The 21,765-nt window shown below is 48.4% G+C and overlaps 1 protein-coding gene across 1 annotated transcript in view; it reads right to left on the bottom strand.

Annotated features, from left to right (window-relative positions):
• The window catches only part of LOC139275782 (immunoglobulin kappa light chain-like), a 41,377-nt gene extending 19,925 nt beyond the window's left edge, over positions 1–21,452 (bottom strand). Inside the window, exon 1 of the mRNA XM_070892985.1 lies at positions 21,343–21,452. The gene's annotated coding sequence lies outside the window, so the exon portion shown is untranslated. The remainder of the gene's footprint in view (positions 1–21,342) is intronic.
• Positions 21,453–21,765: the final 313 nt, after the last annotated feature.

Here is a 21,765-nt window from a genome sequence, read left to right on the forward strand (position 1 = left end):
CAGCTTAGTGTCATCTGCAAACTTGGAGATATTACACTCAATTCCCTCATCCAAATCATCCAAATGTTGGAAGTGTTCCAGTGGAAAAGAATAGTTACCGAAGGACTAGGTCAGCTAAACCTCAAAAATAAGTTGGTGTATTTTGAGGTAAAATAATGACAGATGCTGCAGACATATCTAAGCACCAAACTCTGGGAGAGAAGAGCCAAGCATCGCACCCCAGCTGAGAAGAAGTAGAAGAAGGATTGAAGAAAAAAGAGAACACGACTGACCAGCTCATAAGAACATAAGAAATAGGAGCAGGAGTAGGCCATTAGGCCCCTCAAGCCTGCTCCGCCATTCAATAACATCATGGCTGATCTGATCCTGGCCTCAACTTCACTCCCCTGCCCACTCCCCATAATCCTTGACTCCCTTATTGTTCAAAAATCTGTCTATCTCCACCTTAAATGTATTCAGACTCAGCCTCCACAGCTCTCTGGGGTGGAGAATTCCAAAGATTCATGACCCTCGGAGAGAAGAAATTCCTCCCCATTTACATTTTAAATGGGCGACCCCTTATTCTGAAACTATGCCCCCAAGTTCTAGATTCCGCATGAGGGGAAACACCCTCTCTGCATCTACCCTGTCAAGCCCCCTTAGAATCTTATATGTTTCAATAAGTTCACCTCTCATTCTTCTAAACTCCAATTAGAATAGGTCAAACCTACTCAACCTTTCTTCATAAAACAACCTCTTCATCTCAGGAATCAACCTAGTGAACCTTCTCTGAACTGCCTCCAATGCAGCTATATCCCTCTTTAAATAAGGAGATCAAAGCTGTATGTTGTACTCCATGTGTGGTCTCACCAACACCCTGTACAGTTGTAGCAGGACTTCCCTACTATTATACTCCATCCCAATATATATCTATGGTTAAAGCAGACAGTGTTCTAGAGTGTAATCACAGGGAAGTTCACTAGCTAAAAATGTACTGATTTAACATTCCTGCACTGTTACCTGGATCGACCAATAATACAACCCCTCTGGCCTTGTAAGATTGTATCTGTGGCTCACACACTTGTTGGAATCAGTTGAACTTTGAATGCCAAACAGAAAGTGTTGATAGTGAGTGTTGATCAACAGAAACTGAGCAACTGTTCTGTTGCTTAGTGACAAGACATTGAAGGAATTGGATAAATATTGAAAGAGAAAAATTTGCAGGGCTGTGGGGAATGAGCAGGGGAGTGGAGTTAACCGGATTGCTCTTTCAAAGAGCTGTCACAGGCACAATGGGCCAAATGGCCTCCTTCTGTGCTGCATGATTCTAAGATTCGTGCAGAACTGAGCAGATAAATTAAAACTAATGATGGGATCACACGTTGGCAGCAGCTCCACATTCCACTTCATGGGCTCAATTTTGACCAGGAGTTGCTCTGTTTTTTTTGGAGTAGGCTGCTTTTTCTGGCGTAGCTTAAAAATCACCAGTTTCCCCAATCAATTTGCACCAGCGTAACTCACTTAGTTATGTTTTTTTTTAGATTAGTTTTTTTTTAACTCAAAAGTGGGTGTTACCAGCCACCTATGCCAGTTCTGACCATTTAGGCAACTTTGGCCAGATAATAGTTACTCCATTTCTACTTAGGCCAGCATATGTGGCCACTTGAGAAAACCCTTGTGGAGAGTTAAAGGAAATCGGTGTAGGTAAGTACATCGGAGGCCATTCGGTCTGGGATAGGGGCGGGAAGCGGAGAGGACCTGGACCTGAACCTGAACCAACCAAGCCTTAGGGAACAGACTTGCAAAACCATCCTTCCTTCGCACAATTAAAATAAGAAGAAATAAAAAATTAAAGTCCTACCTTCATCATCAAACTGCAATTCACCTTTCTGCAGTTGGCCCGGGCAGGCAGCGAGCCAGTGTGGGAGATCACTTGGCCTGGGCTAGGGGAGGGAGAACGCACCGGGAGGCCACTCGGCCTGGGCTAGGGATGGGAGCAATTGAACTGGCCGGCATCGGGTCCCACAGAGCGGCTGCAATTCAATGGAGGGGCTGCAACTCAATGGAGGCTAGGGTGGGGAGGGGGATTGGGGGGGGTTGTGGGGAGGAGGGAGAGAGCAACTGGCAAGCATCTGGGGCCACAGAGAGGAGGCTGCAATTCAACTGAAAGGCTGGGGGGTGGGGGGGGGGGGGGGGGAGATGGGGGGAGGGAGGTCACAAGACTCAAGAGGGGGAGGAGGAGGGAGAGAGAGATCACAAGACTCAAGGGGGGGCGAGGGAGTGAGGAGAGGACAAAAGACCTATTTTGGTGTGGTCCATCCATACAGACCTTGGGAGTGGAGAGAGAGAGAGAGACAACTGCAAACCTGTGCTGCCTGCTTTCCAGTGTTTTGACCTTCTTTGAAAGTTTAACTTTAAGTATGGGGGCAATACTGACAATGCCATACCTTGTGCGAGCGTTCTGCATCATTGTGCTACGTAGGAGACAATTGATTAGAGCTCATCACATCAGGAACATCAGAGCCCATAGGCTACTGGGCAGGAGGCCTTACCCACCTCGGAAATTTCGAGTCAGACATTCGTACCTGCAACTGAGTGGTGCAGAATGTGTCAGAAGGCAGCGTTTCCGCAGAGAAGTTGTCCGTGAGATCTGTGTGAGACCAGACCTGCAGCCAAGAAGCATCAGGAGGACTGCTTTGTCAGTTGAAGTGAAGGTTATAGCTGCACTTTCATTCTATGCCTCCAGATCGTTTCAAGCTACAACTGGAGATATGTGCACCATCTCTCAACATGGAATACATGTCTCCATTCGCCAGGTCATGGCTGCACTCTATCCGTGGAGGAATGACTTCATTAAGTTCCCAATGACCACCCAAGCAATCCATGACAGGGCAGTGGGGTTCTCAAGGATTGCTGGTTTCCAAAGGTACAGGGCTGCATTAAGTGTAACCACATCGCCTTGCGAGCACCTTTGGAGGATTCCGAGCTGTTCAGGAATAGAAAAGGCTTCCACTCCATTAATGTGCAGCTCGTGTGTGACAACATGCATCGCACCATGTCAGTCGATGCAAGATACCCTGGCAGCACCCATGATGTGTTCATCCTACGTGACAGCATTATATCTGCCATGTTTCAGCAGCAGCCAGAAGGGCAGAGCTGGCTACTGGGAGACAAAGGGTACGGCCTCGCCACCTGGCTCATGACGCCCCTACGTGTAACCCGGACGGAAGCTGACCATCAATACAACATGTCGCACATTACGACGCACAACATCAGAGAGAGGACCATTGGCATCTTGCAACAGCGTTTCCGATGCCTGGACCATTCCGGAGGCTACTTGCAATATTCCCCTGAGATTGTCGGTCAGTTCACTGTTGTGTGCTGCATGCTGCATAACTTAGCCATTATAAGGCAGCAGCAGCTGGTCGTGGAAGAAGTGGTGAGAGTGACTGATGGTAATGATGTGGAAGATGCAGGTGATGAGCAGGAGGAGGTGGAGGAGGATGATGACGAGGTTGAGGAAACCATGCAAGTGCTTGAGGCGGGAGCACGATGGCAGAGGAGAGTGAGCCATCGTGCTCCTTTAACGATTGCTCGAACCTTGCGCCAGCAGCTCATCTGCTTTACTGAGGCCTGAGGGCACAGCAACAACTATTCCACATGGACATGTTTATTTTTTGGAGCTGTTCCGTAATGTTGTGTTGTGTTAATGGAACATGATACAGTTTTAATGTAAAATATATTTTATTCAAAAGTTGACAATGTAATTAACTTTACTGTAATAAAATTATTCTTGTATCAAACTTTACTTTAATATGACTCTTTAAGATCACTTATAAACTTGTAAATTTACATAACTTACAAAAAACTTTTTAACGTGCGAATATTTACACTCTAAGATCATTTAAACTTTAAGATCACTTATAATGTTGTAAATTTGCATAACTTACAAAAAACATTCAATTTGAAAACAGTTACAACAGTAACAGCAACAACAACAACAATGGCAGAATAGAAAGGCTACACCCATCTCTCAGCCCCCTTAGTCTAAGACCGCCCGCTGTGCTTGGTCTTGGATTCGCCACCACACCTGTCCGCAGGCGGTGGCGCAGTGAATTTGGGTTTGATACCAAGCTTATTCCTTCTAACATCTCAGTTAATGCACACTCCTGATGGCGGGAGGGATCAGGTGGTAAATATAGAAACATAGAAAATAGGTGCAGGAGTAGGTCATTCGGCCCTGCGAGCCTGCACCACCATTCAATAAGATCATGGCTCATCATTTACCTCAGTACCCCTTTCCTGCTTTCTCTCCATACCCCTTGATCCCTTTAGCTGTAAGGACCATCTCTAACTCCCTCTTGAATATATCCAATCAACTGGCATCAACAACTCTCTGCGGTAGGGTTTCCACAGGTTAACAACTCTCTGAGTGCAGAAGTTGTTCCTCATCTCAGTCCGAAATGGCTTACCCCTTATCCTTAGACTATGTCCCCTGGTTCTGGACTTCCTCAACATCGGGAACATTTTTCCTGCATCTAACCTGTCCAGTCCCGTCAGAATTTTATATGTTTCTATGAGATCCCCTCTCATCCTTCTAAACTCCAGTGAATACAGGCCCAGTCAATCCAGTCTCTCCTCATATGTCAGTCCTGCCATCCTGGGAATCAGTCTGGTGAACCTTCGCTGCACTCCCTCAATAGCAAGAACATCCTTCCTCAGATTAGGAGACCAAAACTGAACACAATATTGCAGGTAAGGACTCACTAAGGCCCTGTACAACTGCAATAAGACCTCCCTGCTCCTACACTCAAATTCCCTAGCAATGAAGGCCAACATACCATTTGCCTTTTTCACCGCCTGCTGTACCTGCATGCCAACTTTCAATGACTGATGTACCATGACACCCAGGTCTCGTTGCACCTCCCCTTTTACTAATCTGCCGCCATTCAGATAATATTCTGCCTTCGTGTTTTTGCCACCAATGTGGATAACCTCACATTTATCCACATTATACTGCATCTACCATGCATTTGCCCACTCACCTAACCTGTCCAAGGCACCCTGCAGCCTCTTAGCGTCCCCCTCACAGCTCACACCGCCACCCAGCTTAGTGTCATCTGCAAACTTGGAGATATTACGCTCAATTCCTTCATCTAAATCATTAATGTATATTGTAAATAACTGGGGTCCCAGCACTGAGCCCTGCGGCACACCACTAGTCACTGCCTGCCATTCTGAAAAGGACTCGTTTATACCGACTCTCTGCTTCTTGTCTGCCAACCAGTTCTCTATCCACGTCAGTACTTTACCTCCAATACCATGTGCTTTAATTTTGTGTGGGACCTTGTCAAAAGCCTTTTGAAAGTCCAAATACACCACATCCACTGGTTCTCCCTTGTCCACTCTACCAGTTACATCCTCAAAAAATTCCAGAAGATTTGTCAAGCACGATTTCCCTTTCATAAATCCATGCTGACTTGGACTGATCCTGTCACTGCTTTCTAAATGCGCTGCTATTTCATCTTTAATAATTGATTCCAACATTTTCCCCACTACTGATGTAAGGCGAATTGGTCTATAATTACCCGTTTTCTCTCTCCCTCCTTTTTAAAAAAGTGGTGTTACATTAGCTACCCTCCAGTCCATAGGAACTGATCCAGAGTCGATAGACTGTTGGAAAATGGTCACCAATGCATCCACTATTTCTTGGGCCACTTCCTGAAGTACTCTGGGATGCAGACTATCAGGCCCTGGGGATTTATCGGCCTTCAATCCCATTAATTTTCCTAGCCGAATAAGGATTTCCTTCAGTTCCTCCTTCTCACTAGAACCTCGGTTCCCTTGTATTTCCAGAAGGTTATTTGTGTTTTCCTTCGTGAAGACAGAAACAAAGTATTTGTTTAACTGGTCCGCCATTTCTTTGTTCCCCATTAAAAATTCACCTGAATCGGACTGCAAGGGACCTATGTTTGTCTTCACTAATCTTTTTCTCTTCACATATCTATAGAAGCTTTTGCAGTCAGTTTTTATGTTGCCAGCAAGCTTCCTCTCATACTCTATTTTCCCCTTCCTAATTAAACTCTGTCCTCCTCTGCTGAATTATAAAATTCTCCCAGTCCTCAGGTTTGCCTCTTCCTTGAATTTAACACTATCCTTAATTTCCTTTGTTAACCACGGTTGAGCCACCTTCCCCGTTTTATTTTTACTCCAGATAGGGATGTACAATTGTTGAAGTTCATCCATGTGATCTTTAAATGTTTGCCATTCCCTATCCACTGTCAACCCTTTAAGTATCATTCGCCAGTCTATTCTAGCCAATTCACATCTAATACCATCGAAGTTACCTTTCCTTCAGTTCACGACCCTGGTCTCTGAATTAACTGTGTCACTCTCCATCTTAATAAAGAGTTCTATCATATTATGGTCACTCTTCCCCAAAATGGGCCTCGCACAACAAGATTGCTAATTAGTCCTTTCTCATTACACATCGCCCAGTCTAGGATGGCCAGCCCTTTAGTTGGTTCCTCGACAAATTGGTCTAGAAAACCATCCCTAATACACTCCAGGAAATCCTCTTCCACCGCATTGCCAGCAGTTTGGTTAGCCCAATCAATATGTAGATTAAAGTCACCCATGATAACTGCTGTACCTTTATTACACGCATCCCTAATTTCTTTTTTGATGCTGTCCACAACCTCACTAGTACTGTTTGGTGGTCTGTACACAACTCCCACTAGCGTTTTCTGCCCTTTGGTATTCCGTAGCTCCACCCATACCGATTACACATCATCCAAGCTAATGTCTTTCCTTACTATTGCGTTAATTTCCTCTTTAAGCAGCAATGCCACCCCTCCTCCTTTTCCTTTCTATCTATCCTTCCTGAATGTTGAATACCCCTGGATATTGAGTTCCCAGCCTTGGTCACCCTGGAGCCATGTCTCCGTGATGCCAATTACTTCATATCCGTTAACAGCTATCTGCGCAGTTAATTCATCCACCTTATTCCGAATACTCCTCGCATTGAGGCACAGAGCCTTCAGGCTTGTCTTTTTAACACACTTTGCCCCTTTAGAATTTTGCTGTAATGTGGCCTTTTTTGCTTTTTGCCTTGAATTTCTCTGCCCTCCACTTTTACTTTTCTTCTTTCTATCTTTTGCTTCTGTCCCCATTCTACTTCGCTCTGTCTCCCTGCATAGGTTCCCATCCCCCTGCCATATTAGTTTAACCCCTCCCCAACAGTGCTAACAAACACTGCCCCTAGGACATTTGTCCCGGTCCTGCCCAGGTGCAGATCATCTGGTTCGTACTGGTCCCACCTCCCCCAGAACCGGTTCCAATGTCCCAGGAATTTGAATCCCTCCCTTCTGTACCACTCCTCAAGCCACGTATTCATCTGAGCTATCCTGCGATTTCTACTCTGACTAGCACGTGGCACTGGTAGCAATCCTGAGATTACTACCTTTGAGGTCCTACTTTTTAATTTAGCTCCTAGCTCCCTAAATTCGTCTTGTAGGACCTCATCCCATTTTTTACCTATATCGTTGGTACCTACATGCACCACGACAACTGGCTGTTCACCCTCCCCCTTCAAAATATCCTGCAGCCACTCCGAGACATCCTTGACCCTTGCACCAGGGAAGCAACATACCATCCTGGAGTCTCGATTGCGGCCGCAGAAACGCCTATCTATTCCCGTTACAATAGAATTCCCTACCACTATAGCTCTCCCACTCTTTTTCCTGCCCTCCAATGCAGCAGAGCCACCCACTGTGCCATGAACTTGGCTGCTGCTGCGCTCCTCTGATGAGTCATCCCCCTCAACAATACCCAAAGTGGTGTATCTGTTTTGCAGGGGGATGACCACAGGGGACCCCTGCACTACCTTCCTTCCACAGCTCTTCCTGTTGGTCACCCATCCCCTATCTGGCTGTGTACCCTTTACCTGCAGTGTGGCCAACTCACTAAACATGCTCCAGAGTAAATCCTCCCACAGCTCCAGTGCCACAATGCAGTCTGTCAGGTGCTACAGCCACATACACTTCCTGCACATGTAGTCTGGGAGCGACCCTGACTGCCCACATAGCACAGGAGGATCATGACACGTGTCTGAGCTCTCCTGCCATGACTTACCCCTTAGATTAACTTAATTTGGCAACAATAATCACAAAGGTTACCTCCTGATAAAGGAAAAGAAAAAGAAAATCTACTCACCAATCACCAGCCAATCACTTACCCCCTTGGCTGTGATGTCATCCTTTGATTTCTTTCTACTTCTTTTTTGCTTTCTCACCCTGCAGCTGCAGCGGCTGGCTCCTCGATGTCTGTTGGGCCTTTTGTAGGCCTCCCCGACTCACCACGCTGCCGCTCCACCTCCTCGACTCCCCGCTGGCTCCTCGACGTCTGTTGGGCCTTTTGTAGGCCTCCCCGACTCACCACGCTGCCGCTCCACCTCCTCGACTCCCCTAATGTGGAGGGCCTGGTTTGGTGCTCTTCAGAGGCTGGTGTGGGGATTTCAGTGGGAGTGGCAGTTTATTCTGTCAATGGGCGCATGGTCTGGGTGTGTACCCTTATTGCAGCAGCTAACTCACACATGCCCTCCCTCATGCACCCTGACAGTGTCTCAGCGGACTGAAACATTCCCTTCCTGAGGACCTGTGTCATTTCCAGTGTCGTCCTTTCCACTACCTCTGACATTTCCTCCCTCATGGACACTAGTCCCTCACTGATGTCCCCGGACATCATTCCCATTTCCCGTGTCATTGCTATTACTTCTCCCGATAGTCCTGCTACCTCATCACTCACCCCACTGATGGTGTCCAGGAGCGATCGGGTAGGGTCAATGCTCTCCGCACTCAATGACATGATCTGATCCACATCTGTTGCATCCTGCATCTCAGGAGAGCGTGGTCGATTTCTCCTTCCCCTCACCCTGGTGTGCTTCACACCATCCCAGTGGGACCTACAGCCTCGGATGGTGGGGCCTTGGGTGTGCCTCGCGGCATCCCACTACTGGGACCCGCGACCTCGGAATGTGTGAAACCATGGAATGTCCCATCAGTACTCAAATCACTAGTCACGGAAGGGGCTGGCAACTCCATGAACTGCACCTGCTCCATATTCAGTAGAAAAGTGGCAGTTTCATCCAGCACATGCCACTCCCCCTCCCCCCCATGTTCTTGGTCTGGAGGGTTGGAGTGTAAGATGTTTTCTTCAGGCTCGTCTGAGTCTGAATCTTCTGTATTTTCAGGATTGGCCTCAAGTTCTGCAAAATATAACAGAACAGTCAAATGGTTAGCAGCAGAGGATGGCATGAGTAGGATCACACATAGCAGGCCAGGCAGCAGGTTGATTTGAAGGACCATGATGAATTTTCAGGACTTACCCTCTCCCTCGAGTGTGGGCCCAGTTTGTGCAGTACTGATTGTTTTTCTCCAGACAGGACCCATCAAAGCAGCGACCCTCTCTTCCAAGGGTGACAGTGGGTGCAGATTTGCCGGGCCTCCTCCTGTTCGAGTTCTTTCCCCTTTGTTGTGGGACAATTTCTTCTGCAAAGATGAAAATGCAACTTCTTAGAGAGGGTGTCTTTCTGCTGGGTGGGACATATACATTGTGTCACATGTACAATTGCAATTGCATTGAATAAATGAAAATATTACTTACACTAACTACTTGACCAAGGTCCTGCCATTTCTTTTTAAACTGGCTTTCAGATCTCTTGATGTTCACCACTGCGCAGAAATCTTCTGCAACTTAGTTCCAGCGTTTCTTCATTTCTTTTGATGGCACTTTTATGTGACCTCTGCTGGTATCCAGCTCCTGCCATCTGTTCTCAATGACGTTAACTAGTATCATGTATTCAACTATCATTGTAACCCATGTATAAGCTGACCTAAGTTGTACACCTTGAGAACATTGACCACAAGGGGCGAACTTGTGGGAGACACTCCTAACCTGGACTTTCAGTTATAAAAGGGAAAGCTCCACCCACCTTCGTCACTTGAGGTCTTGGTAATAAAGGTAACTGGTCACAGAGTGACCGTCTCTCAAGTATGGGCCTCGTGTGCATTTATACTGTATAGTAAGGACATATTATTGGCAACGAGAAACTGGGATTTAAACCACGCGAGCATGGCCACTAGCAGCACAGATGAGAGGTACTGTGTTAGTGATGATTGGAACGACTTTATTGAGAGACTACAGCAAAGTTTTGTCACTAAGGAATGGTTGGGACAGGATTCGGCTGACAAACGCAGGGCTCATCTCCTGACGGTTTGTGGATCCAGAACGTACTCCCTGATGAAGGACCTTCTAGCAGCAGAGAAGCCGGCGGATGAGCTCAGTAAGTTGATCGGGGAACATCTTAAACAGGCAAGCAGCATGCACATGGTGAGACACCGGTTTTACACGCACCAGCGGCGAGAAGGGCAAAGCGTTCCAGACTTCGTGGCAGATCTCCTGCGACTGGCGAGCCTATGTAAGTTCCCAGATGCATGCAGAGCAGAGAAGCTGTGAGACTTTTTTATTGAGGGCATCGGGCACACTGGGTTTTCAGGAAACTGATTGAGACCAAAGACTTGACCTTGGAAGCGGCGGCTCTGATAGCCCAGACATTTATCTCAGGGGAGGAAGAGACCAGAATGATGTATGACAAAAATCTTGGCTCAAATACGGCAAACGACCAGGGAGTCAACATTGTTAACGCGGCACACAGTTCTATAGGCAGACAAGGGCAATCAGATATGCCCCAGCATGTAGTCGAACCCAAAGGGGGAATTCAACAGAGACAATGGCTAGCTGAACGGCGATTCATGCCATCGCAATGGACAATGCGGCCAGTAATGGGGCCATCAACACCTGTTAATGGTGCACTTAAGGACAGTTACAGAGAAAGTCAGAGACGATCGACTGGTAATGGACCTTTTGTTTCCAACAATGGGGCCTCCAGCTCATGCTGGAGGTGTGGAGGCAAACACCCAGCTAGAGCTCAGCAATATACCTGCAGAAACTGCAACGTCAGCGGTCACTTGGCGCGTATGTGCAGGAAGCCTGCAGCCAGGTTGATGTAGGAAGAGGACAGGTCCGACGTAAGCCCTGCGAGGCCAAATGAATACTGGGGGAAATCGCTGGAAGCTGAAGTTCAGCGAGTTCATGTGGAGCACATATACAATTCACATACCAGGAGGCCACCAATAATGATGGAAGTTCTCCTCAATGGCATCCCAGTATTAATGGAGCTAGACATGTTCCTGATGAGTATCAAACACTTCGAAAGTTTGTGGGTGTCCAAGACCAGGAGGCCAAAATTATTGCCAATTGATGCACAGCTACGGACATATACAAAGGAGATCATTCCGGTACTAGGCAGCGCCACGGTAGTCATGACCCACAAAGATTCGGAGAACAGGTTGCCACTCTGGATTGTCTCGGGGGACAGTCCCGCACTACTGGGGAGGAGTTGGCTTGCTGTCATGAACTGGAAATGGGGCGATGTCAATGCAATTTCTTCTGTGGAGCGAGTATCATGCTCACAGGTCCTGAACAAATTTGACTCATTATTTCAACCCGGCATCGGCACTTTCATGGGGGCCAAGGTCATGATTCACATAAACCCGGACGCCAGGCCAGTACACCACAAGGCCAGAGCGGTGCCGTACGTGATGCGGGAAAAGATAGATTGCGAATTGGACAGCCTGCTGAGAGAAGGCATCATCTCGCCAGTCGAATTCAGTGACTGGGCGAGCCCGATTGTGCCTGTGCTCAAGGCGGATGGGTCGGTCAGGATATGTGGCGATTACAAGGTCATCATCAATGGGGTGTCACTCCAAGACCAGTACCCGCTACCGAGAGCGGAGGAACTCTTTGCGATGCTATCCGGTGGCAAACTTTTTTCAAAATTGGACCTGACCTCAGCTCACATGACCCAGAAGCTGGCGAGTGAGTCGAAGAAGCTGACCACCATCACGACACACAAGGGGTTGTTTGAGTACAATAGATGTCCATTCAGGATTCGTTCGGCCGCCGCGATCTTTCAGCGAAATATGGAAAGCCTCCTCAAGTTGATTCCAAGGACGGTGGTTTTTCAAGACGACATCCTCATCACGGGTCGCGATACTGAAGAACACCTCCACAACCTGGAGGAGGTGCTACGCAGACTGGACCGGGTAGGGCTGCGACTGAAAAAGGCGAAGTGCGTCTTCTTAGCTCCAGAGGTAGAATTCCTGGGGAGGAGGGTAGCAGCGGATGGGATCAGACCTACTGCATCCAAAATGGAAGCGATCCAGAGAGCACCCAGACCCCATAACACGACGGAGCTGCGTTCATTCCTGAGGCTCCTGAACTATTTTGGTCACTTACTTCCCAAATTGAGTACGCTGTTAGAGCTGCTACACGTGCTCCTACGCAAAGGTCGCGATTGGGTCTGGGGCAACAGCCAGGAAAGGGCTTTTGACAGAGCACGCAACTTGTTATGCTCCAACAAACTGTTAACGTTATATGCAAGGAGTATCTGCAATAAAGTGGATGAATTAACTGTGCAAATAGATGTTAACAAATATGATGTGATTGGGATTACGGAGACGTGGCTCCAGGATGATCAGGGCTGGGAACTCAACATCCAGGGGTATTCAACATTCAGGAAAGATAGAATAAAAGGAAAAGGAGGTGGGGTAGCATTGCTGGTTAAGGAGCAAATTAAGGCAATCGTTCGGATGATGTGGAATCTATATGGGTAGAGCTGCAGAATACCAAAGGACAAAAAACGTTAGTGGGAGTTGTGTACAGACCTCCAAACAGTAGTAGTGATGTTGGGGAGGGCATCAAACATGAAATTAGGGGTGCGTGCAATAAAGGTGCAGCAGTTATAATGGGTGACTTTAATATGCACATAAATTGGGTTAACCAAACTGGAAGCAATACGGTAGAGGAGGATTTCCTGGAGTGCATAAGGGATGGTTTTTTAGACCAATATGTCAAGGAACCAACTAGGGGGGAGGCCATCTTAGACTGGGTGTTGTGTAATGAGAGAGGATTAATTAACAATCTCGTTGTGCGAGGCCCCTTGGGGAAGAGTGACCATAATATGGTGGAATTCTGCATTAGGATGGAGAATGAAACAGTTAATTCAGAGACCATGGTCCAGAACTTAAAGAAGGGTAACTTTGAAGGTATGAGGCGTGAATTGGCTGGGATAGATTGGCGAATGATACTGAAGGGGTTGACTGTGGATGGGCAATGGCAGACATTTAGAGACCGCATGGATGAACTACAACAATTGTACATTCCTGTCTGTCGTAAAAATAAAAAAGGGAAGGTGGCTCAACCGTGGCTATCAAGGGAAATCAGGGATAGCATTAAAGCCAAGGAAGTGGCATACAAATTGGCCAGAAATAGCAGCGAACCCGGGGACTGGGAGAAATTTAGAACTCAGCAGAGGAGGACAAAGGGTTTGATTAGGGCAGGGAAAATGGAGTACGAGAAGAAGCTTGCAGGGAACATTAAGACGGATTGCAAAAGTTTCTATAGGTATGTAAAGAGAAAAAGGTTAGTAAAGACAAACGTAGGTCCCCTGCAGTCAGAATCAGGGGAAGTCATAACGGGGAACAAAGAAATGGCGGACCAATTGAACAAGTACTTTGGTTCGGTATTCACTGAGGAGGACACAAACAACCTTCCGGATATAAAAGGGGTCGGAGGGTCTAGTAAGGAGGAGGAACTAAGGGAAATCCTTATTAGTCGGGAAATTGTGTTGGGGAAATTGAAGGGATTGAAGGCCGATAAATCCCCAGGGCCTGATGGACTGCATCCCAGAGTACTTAAGGAGGTGGCCTTGAAAATAGTGGATGCATTGACAGTCATTTTCCAACATTCCATTGACTCTGGATCAGTTCCTATGGAGTGGAGGGTAGCCAATGTAACCCCACTTTTTAAAAAAGGAGGGAGAGAGAAAACAGGGAATTACAGACCGGTCAGCCTGACATCGGTAGTGGGTAAAATGATGGAATCAATTATTAAGGATGTCATAGCAGTGCATTTGGAAAGAGGTAATATGATAGGTCCAAGTCAGCATGGATTTGTGAAAGGGAAATCATGCTTGACAAATCTTCTGGAATTTTTTGAGGATGTTTCCAGTACAGTGGACAAGGGAGAACCAGTTGATGTGGTATATTTGGACTTTCAGAAGGCTTTCGACAAGGTCCCACACAAGAGATTAATGTGCAAAGTTAAAGCACATGGGATTGGGGGTAGTGTGCTGACATGGATTGAGAACTGGTTGTCAGACAGGAAGCAAAGAGTAGGAGTAAATGGGGACTTTTCAGAATGGCAGGCAGTGACTAGTGGGGTACCGCAAGGTTCTGTGCTGGGGCCCCAGCTGTTTACACTGTACATTAATGATTTAGACGAGGGGATTAAATGTAGTATCTCCAAATTTGCGGATGACACCAAGTTGGGTGGCAGTGTGAGCTGCAAGGAGGATTCTATGAGGCTGCAGAGCGACTTGGATAGGTTAGGTGAGTGGGCAAATGCATGGCAGATGAAGTATAATGTGAATAAATGTGAGGTTATCCACTTTGGTGGTAAAAACAGAGAGACAGACTATTATCTGAATGGTGACAGATTAGGAAAAGGGGAGGTGCAAAGAGACCTGGGTGTCATGGTACATCAGTCATTGAAGGTTGGCATGCAGGTACAGCAGGCGGTTAAGAAAGCAAATGGCATGTTGGCCTTCATAGCGAGGGGATTTGAGTACAAGGGCAGGGAGGTGTTGCTACAATTGTACAGGGCCTTGGTGAGGCCACACCTGGAGTATTGTGTACAGTTTTGGTCTCCTAACCTGAGGAAGGACATTCTTGCTATTGAGGGAGTGCAGCGAAGGTTCACCAGACTGATTCCCGGGATGGCGGGACTGACCTATCAAGAAAGACTGGATCAACTGGGATTGTATTCACTGGAGTTCAGAAGAATGAGAGGGGACCTCATAGAAACATTTAAAATTCTGACGGGGTTAGACAGGTTAGATGCAGGAAGAATGTTCCCAATGTTGGGGAAGTCCAGAACCAGGGGACACGGTATAAGGATAAGGGGGAAGCCATTTAGGACCGAGATGAGGAGGAATTTCTTCACCCAGAGAGTGGTGAACCTGTGGAATTCTCTACCACAGAAAGTTGTTGAGGCCAATTCACTAAATATATTCAAAAAGGAGTTAGATGAAGTCCTTACTACTAGGGGAATCAAGGGGTATGGTGAGAAAGCAGGAATGGGGTACTGAAGTTGCATGTTCGGCCATGAACTCATTGAATGGCGGTGCAGGCTAGAAGGGCCGAATGGCCTACTCCTGCACCTATTTTCTATGTTTCTATGTCTATGATCTGTGTAAGAAACTTGTTTTAACATGTGATGCGTCGTCCTATGGGGTCGGGTGTGTGTTGCAGCATGTGAATGCCAATGGTCAATTACAGCCGGTAGCTTATAGAAACATAGAAACATAGAAACATAGAAAATAGGTGCAGGAGTAGGCCATTCGGCCCTTCTAGCCTGCACCGCCATTCAATGAGTTCATGGCCGAACATGCAACTTCAGTACCCCATTCCTGCTTTCTCGCCATACCCCTTGATTCCCCTAGTAGTAAGGACTTCATCTAACTCCTTTTTGAATATATTTAGTGAATTGGCCTCAACAACTTTCTGTGGTAGAGAATTCCACAGGTTCACCACTCTCTGGGTGAAGAAGTTCCTCCGCATCTCGGTCCTAAATGGCTTACCCCTTATCCTTAGACTGTGACCCCTGGTTCTGGACTTCCCCAACATTGGGAACATTCTTCCTGCATCTAACCTGTCTAACCCCGTCAGAATTTTATATGTTTCTATGAGGTCCCCTCTCATTCTTCTGAACTCCAGTGAATACAAGCCCAGTTGATCCAGTCTTTCTTGATAGGTCAGTCCCGCCATCCCGGGAATCAGTCTGGTGAACCTTCGCTGCACTCCCTCAATAGCAAGAATGTCCTTCCTCAGGTTAGGAGACCAAAACTGTGCACAATACTCCAGGTGTGGCCTCACCAAGGCCCTGTACAATTGTAGTAACACCTCCCTGCCCCTGTACTCAAATCCCCTTGCTATGAAGGCCAACATGCCATTTGCTTTCTTAACCGCCTGCTGCACCTGCATGCCAACCTTCAATGACTGATGTACCATGACACCCAGGTCTCTTTGCACCTCCCCTTTTCCTAATCTGTCACCATTCAGATAATAGTCTGTCTCTCTGTTTTTACCACCAAAGTGGATAACCTCACATTTATTCACATTATACTTCATCTGCCATGCATTTGCCCACTCACCTAACCTATCCAAGTCGCTCTGCAGCCTCACAGCATCCTCCTCGCAGCTCACACTGCCACCCAACTTAGTGTCATCCGCAAATTTGGAGATACTACATTTAATCCCCTCATCTAAATCATTAATGTACAGTGTAAACAGCTGGGGCCCCAGCACAGAACCTTGCGGTACCCCACTAGTCACTGCCTGCCATTCTGAAAAGTACCCATTTACTCCTACTCTTTGCTTCCTGTCTGACAACCAGTTCTCAATCCATGTCAGTACACTACCCCCAATCCCATGTGCTCTAACTTTGCACATCAATCTCTTGTGTCTTGTGCCTTCAGAAGTCTATCCCAGGCAGAAAGGGGCTACGGGATGGTAGAAAAGGAAGCGCTAGCATGTGTATATACAGTAAAAAAAATGCACCAGTACCTGTTTGGCAGGAAATTTGAGCTGGAGACAGATCACAAACCCCTAACGTCCCTTTTGGCCGACAACAAGGCCATAAATGCGAATGCATCGGCCTGCATACAGAGGTGGGCACTCACGTTAGCCGCCTATGACTACACAATTTGGCACAGACTGGGCACTGAAAACTGCGCTGATGCACTCAGCAGACTCCCACTAGCCACCACTGAGGGAGCAACTGAGCACGATGCTGAGATGGTCATGGCTGTTGAAGCTTTCGAAAGCGACGGCTCACCTGTGACAGCCCGTCAGATTAAAGTCTGGACAAATAAATACCCGCTATTGTCTTTAGTTAAGAAATGTGTCCTGAATGGGGACTGAGCAGCCACGTACGGGGCATGCCCTGAGGAATTTAAACCGTTTCATAGGTGCAAGGATGAACTCTCGATTCAGGCCAATTGCCTACTGTGGGGAAACCGAGTAGTCATGTCCCAGATGGGCAGAGAGGTGTTTATCAGAGAACTTCACAATGAGCACCCAGGCATTGTTATGATGAAGGCAATTGCCATGTCAGACGTTTGGTGACCAGGGATAGATGCAGACCCGGAACTTTGTGTTCGCAGGTGCAACACATGTGCTCAGCTGGGCAACGCACCCAGGGAACCCCCCCTTAGCCCCCCGCCAAGCCATGGTCACGCATCCAAGTGAATTACGCAGGTCCTTTCATGGGAAAAAATGTTTTTGGTAGTAGTAGATGCCTACTCCAAATGGATTGAGTGTGCCATTTTAAATTCAAGCACAACCTCTGCCACGGTAGAAAGCCTACGGGAAATGTTCGCAGCCCATGGTGTTTCGGATGTCTTGGTCAGCGACAATGGCCTGTGCTTCACAAGCACTGAATTCCAGGACTTTATGGCAGGCAATGGAATCAACCATGTCAGAACGGCACCGTTCAAGCCGGCCTCAAACGGCCAGGTGGAACGAGCAGTGCAGATAATCAAACAGGGGACGCTCAGAATCCAAGGGGGTTCCCTATAAAACTGCTTATCACACCTCCTGTTGGCCAATAGATCTTGACCACACTCGCTCACAGGAGTTCCACCCGCAGAGCTGCTAATGAAAAGGACGCTCAAAACCAGGTTATCCCTTATACACACCACCATGAAATAAATTGTCGAGAGCAGGCGTCAGAGAGAGAGAGTGGCGAGAGAGAGTGGAGAGCACCAGCTCCAACTGTCGCAGGACGGGAGAGTGGAGAGCACCAGTTCAAACTGTCACAGGACGGGATAGTGGAGAGCACCTGTTCCAACTGTCGCAGGACGGGAGAGTGGAGAGCACCAGTTCCAACTGTCGCAGGACGGGAGAGTGCAGAGCACCAGTTCCAACTGTCGCAGGAGCATCCAGTTGTGTGCCGGTAACTGACCCCAAAGGTAGTGGAGTGTGGGAAATTGCGCTCCGCTTCCATTGAGGGGTGGTAAGGCCAATTCTGCGGCGGGAGCAGGACTTCCACGCTGGGGGCTAAAATTCCCGGCCCCAGAAGGTTACCGCCCCCAAGATGGGAGCCTGTGCAGGGAGGCAGAGGGAAGTTGAGGCGGGGGCGGGGGCAGGGGATGGAGGGGAGGGTGGTGGAGGTGGGGAGTGAAGAAACCCAGGACGGGGACAGGAGGGGCCACATTGCAGCGGAGGTCTAGAGGGGGGGGCGAAGTGTGTTGGAGGGGCGGGCCTAGGGGCTCTGTGCCTCGGTACTCGGTACGGGGAGTGTTCAGAGTGGGGTGGACGGGTTGACTGCGCAGATGGCGGTTGGTGGATGTGGTGTGGTTGGCGTCGCGGGGGCGTGGCTCCGGGGTGGCCGGGCTGGGGGCTCAACATCCAGGGGGTGTTCGGCATTTGGGAAGGATTCTGACGGGACGGGGCGGGTTGGGTGCGGGGGGAGTGTTCCCGGTCGGTGTTGGGTGGATCCGGAGCCGGTGTGGGGGGGGGGGGGGGGGGAACGCACGGTCTTGGGATGGGGGGTGGGCTGTTTGGGGCTGGGATGGTTAGAGACTTCTTCACTCGGGGAGTTGTTGACCTGTGGGGTTCCCTGCCGCGGAGAGTTGTTGATGCCAGTTCATTGGATGTGTTCGGGAGGGAGTTGGATGTGGTCCTTGCGGCTGGGGGGGGGCGTGGGGTGTGTGGGGGTGGTTGCTGCTGGGGTGGGTGATCAGCCATGATCTTGTTGAATGGCGGTGCAGGCTCGAAGGGCCGAATGGCCTACTCCTGCACCTATTTTCTATGTTTCTATGTTTCTATGTCAGTCACAATGTGACTACCATGACAGGAATCCGGGGGCGCGATGTATTGATGTCAATGACCCTGTTTTTATCCTTAATTACGCTGCAGGGCCCAAATGGCTTGCAGGCACTGTGATTGTCAAAGAGGGGAATAGGGTTTTGGTAGTTAAAATTTCCAATGGTCAAATCTGCCACAAACACGTGGATCAAACTAAAAGGAGGTTCAGCAACCCCATAGAAGAAGCAGAGGAAGAACACGACGTAGAGTTTACTCCACCACAGGTGACCGAACACCGGAACCAAGTGGAGGAGAGCCCAGTCACTGTGAGCAGCCCAGACAGGCCCGAGGCACCGCAAACAGCAGACACTCAGGCCAGCGCACAACAACCAGAGCTCTCCAAGGGAGTATAAACTACCAGAGAGATTTAACCTGTGATCCCAATAAGACTTTGAGGGGGAGGTGATGTCATGTATTCAACTATCATTGTCACCCATGTTTTAGCTGACCTAGGTTGTACACCTTGAGAACATTGACCACAAGGGGCAAATTTGTGGGAGACACGCCTAACCTGGACTTTCAGGTATAAAAGGGGAAGCTCCACCCACCTTCATCACTTGAGATCTTGGTAATAAAGGCAACTGGTCACAGAGTGACCTTGTCTCAAGTATGGGCCTCATGTGCATTTATACTGGATATATTAACTAGTGTCTCCACTTCTTCCAGCAAGAAATTCTTTGTCCTTGGTCCACGTTGCTGCATTGCTGTATGCTGCAGCTGCTCTGAGACACTCACAGCACTTTTCTAATGTTCTTAGCCACACAGTACTGCTTTTGCATGCAGCAGTGATTTTTCCAAACACACGGTACTGATTTTGCATGCAGCAGTGATTTTCCTAACACAGCACTCCTTCTGGCACCAAGACACAAGCAGCTCTTTAAAAATGTCCGATTGCCAACTTGCAGTGTTATTGCGCATGCGCGGCCATCACTATTCTCCACTGTGCATGTGCAGACATCCCGGCACATTTTCCAGCGCAGAACGCAGGCTCCACCATCTGAGACAATTGGCCATGCTGCACGGTTGCAGTGAAGAGGCCAGACAGCGGCCAAAGTTGGAACATTTTTTCCGACGCATCTCTGAACGTACTTAAGCGGCGCAACTCGGGTAAGTACGCTGAAAAACGGGCTCGGCCAAAATTGAGCCCCATAACTGTGCACCCCTGAGTCCTATTACAGACAAATTTGTAGTCCATAAGATGCCTACTCTTAGCACTGTGCCACCATAGGTAACTCACATAAGAAGGGGTTTCACACCTGTAAGCTAAGGGTGCAGTATTCCACTGGTTGATCGGTCCTTCATTTTGGCACTCAGGGATTTCAGGAATGACCAGAATTAGCTGATCAAAATCAGGTTAACATCACTAGACATTGCACTGAGGCTAGTGAGATTGCTATCCAAAGCAGAGTCTTCCTGGATAAAGGGTTCACCTGAATACGCCTCCCCATGAAATTTATGGGTTTTAAGACAGGTTGGAATTGAAACGCCTGAGCTCTTGAATGTACACATTAAGTATCACTGGATTGAAATAAGACAAATATAAGTGTCACGTGTACACAAACAAGACTTTTTGGCTATGGATTTTGCAAATAAAATGCCCTGAAAACTGCTTGCCTTCAAAATGGTGTCAGGTATCAGGCTGATCTGTGGGAAACCGAAAGGCTGATGCCAGTTAAAACTTTGATTAGTCATGTGAAATAAAGCACTCTCACAGCAGCATAAGCCCTCAAGGCAACAGGCCCAGAGGTACTTAATAGAAGATATTATAATTCCACTCCCATTGAAAAGAATATAGAAGAGTCTTTGTTAATAAGAGATTTAGGGGACAAATTGCCCATTTTTTTAAGGCTGTTTAGCGCCTCGGTAATGAGGCGGTAAGGCCTTTTTGCCCGGGTGCAGGAGAGGGTGCAACCCATCCGTAATTGTCTCCGAGCCAGGGGTGTCAGAAATTAGTTTTTGCCGCGCCCCGTCTTTCTTTCCCTGCCCGGCGCCGACCCCATTTGCGCCCATGGGGGGAATTGACCCGGGGAGCGCAGTCAGCGCCGATCGATGCCCCTGACAGCGGGGCGTGAAGTTGCTAGTGGCTGGGCACTGCGGCCGCCCTTAAAGGGGGAGGGTGTACTGCCACGGCCACCGTTTTGTTTTAATTGTCGACCGACTCCGAAGTCAGCCTGACAATGGCGGCTGCTGGCCCGGTCGAACCCCTCCCTAGTGATCCAGTGGGCACCAGTGAGGCCTCATTAGGCCTTGCAATGTCCCTCCCCTTTAAGTGAAGGGGAGGGACGTCAGCGTTGTGCTAAATAACTCTACTCACCTTCTGCCTCGCTCCCGACTCTATTCCGCCCCACTCCGAACCCTGTTCTGCCCCACACCCGACTCTATTCCGTCCAACTCCCGACTCTGTTCCGCCCCGCTCCCGACCCCTGTTCCGTCCCGCTCCCGACTCTGTTCCGTCTCGCTCCCGACTCTGTTCCGTCCTGCTCCCAACTCTGTTCCGCCCCGCTCCGAACCCTGTTCCGCCCCGATCCCGACTCTGTTCCGCCCCGCTCCCCACTCCCACATCCAGCAGCGCCTGAGAGCGCCGGGAGGCTTCCCAAAAAATAAAGTCCTGAATATCGCTCCATTCTCTGCCCCAATTCTATGGGTTTTAAATCTTCAGTTAAATCAATTTATCTGCCCCATTGGAGAGCAATTTCGGTCCCTGAAAGTCAAGCGAGCGAAATCTCCACCTAGCATG

Source organism: Pristiophorus japonicus, chromosome 11 (genome assembly GCF_044704955.1).
Source record: "Pristiophorus japonicus isolate sPriJap1 chromosome 11, sPriJap1.hap1, whole genome shotgun sequence".
Taxonomy (NCBI): Eukaryota; Metazoa; Chordata; class Chondrichthyes; family Pristiophoridae; genus Pristiophorus; species Pristiophorus japonicus.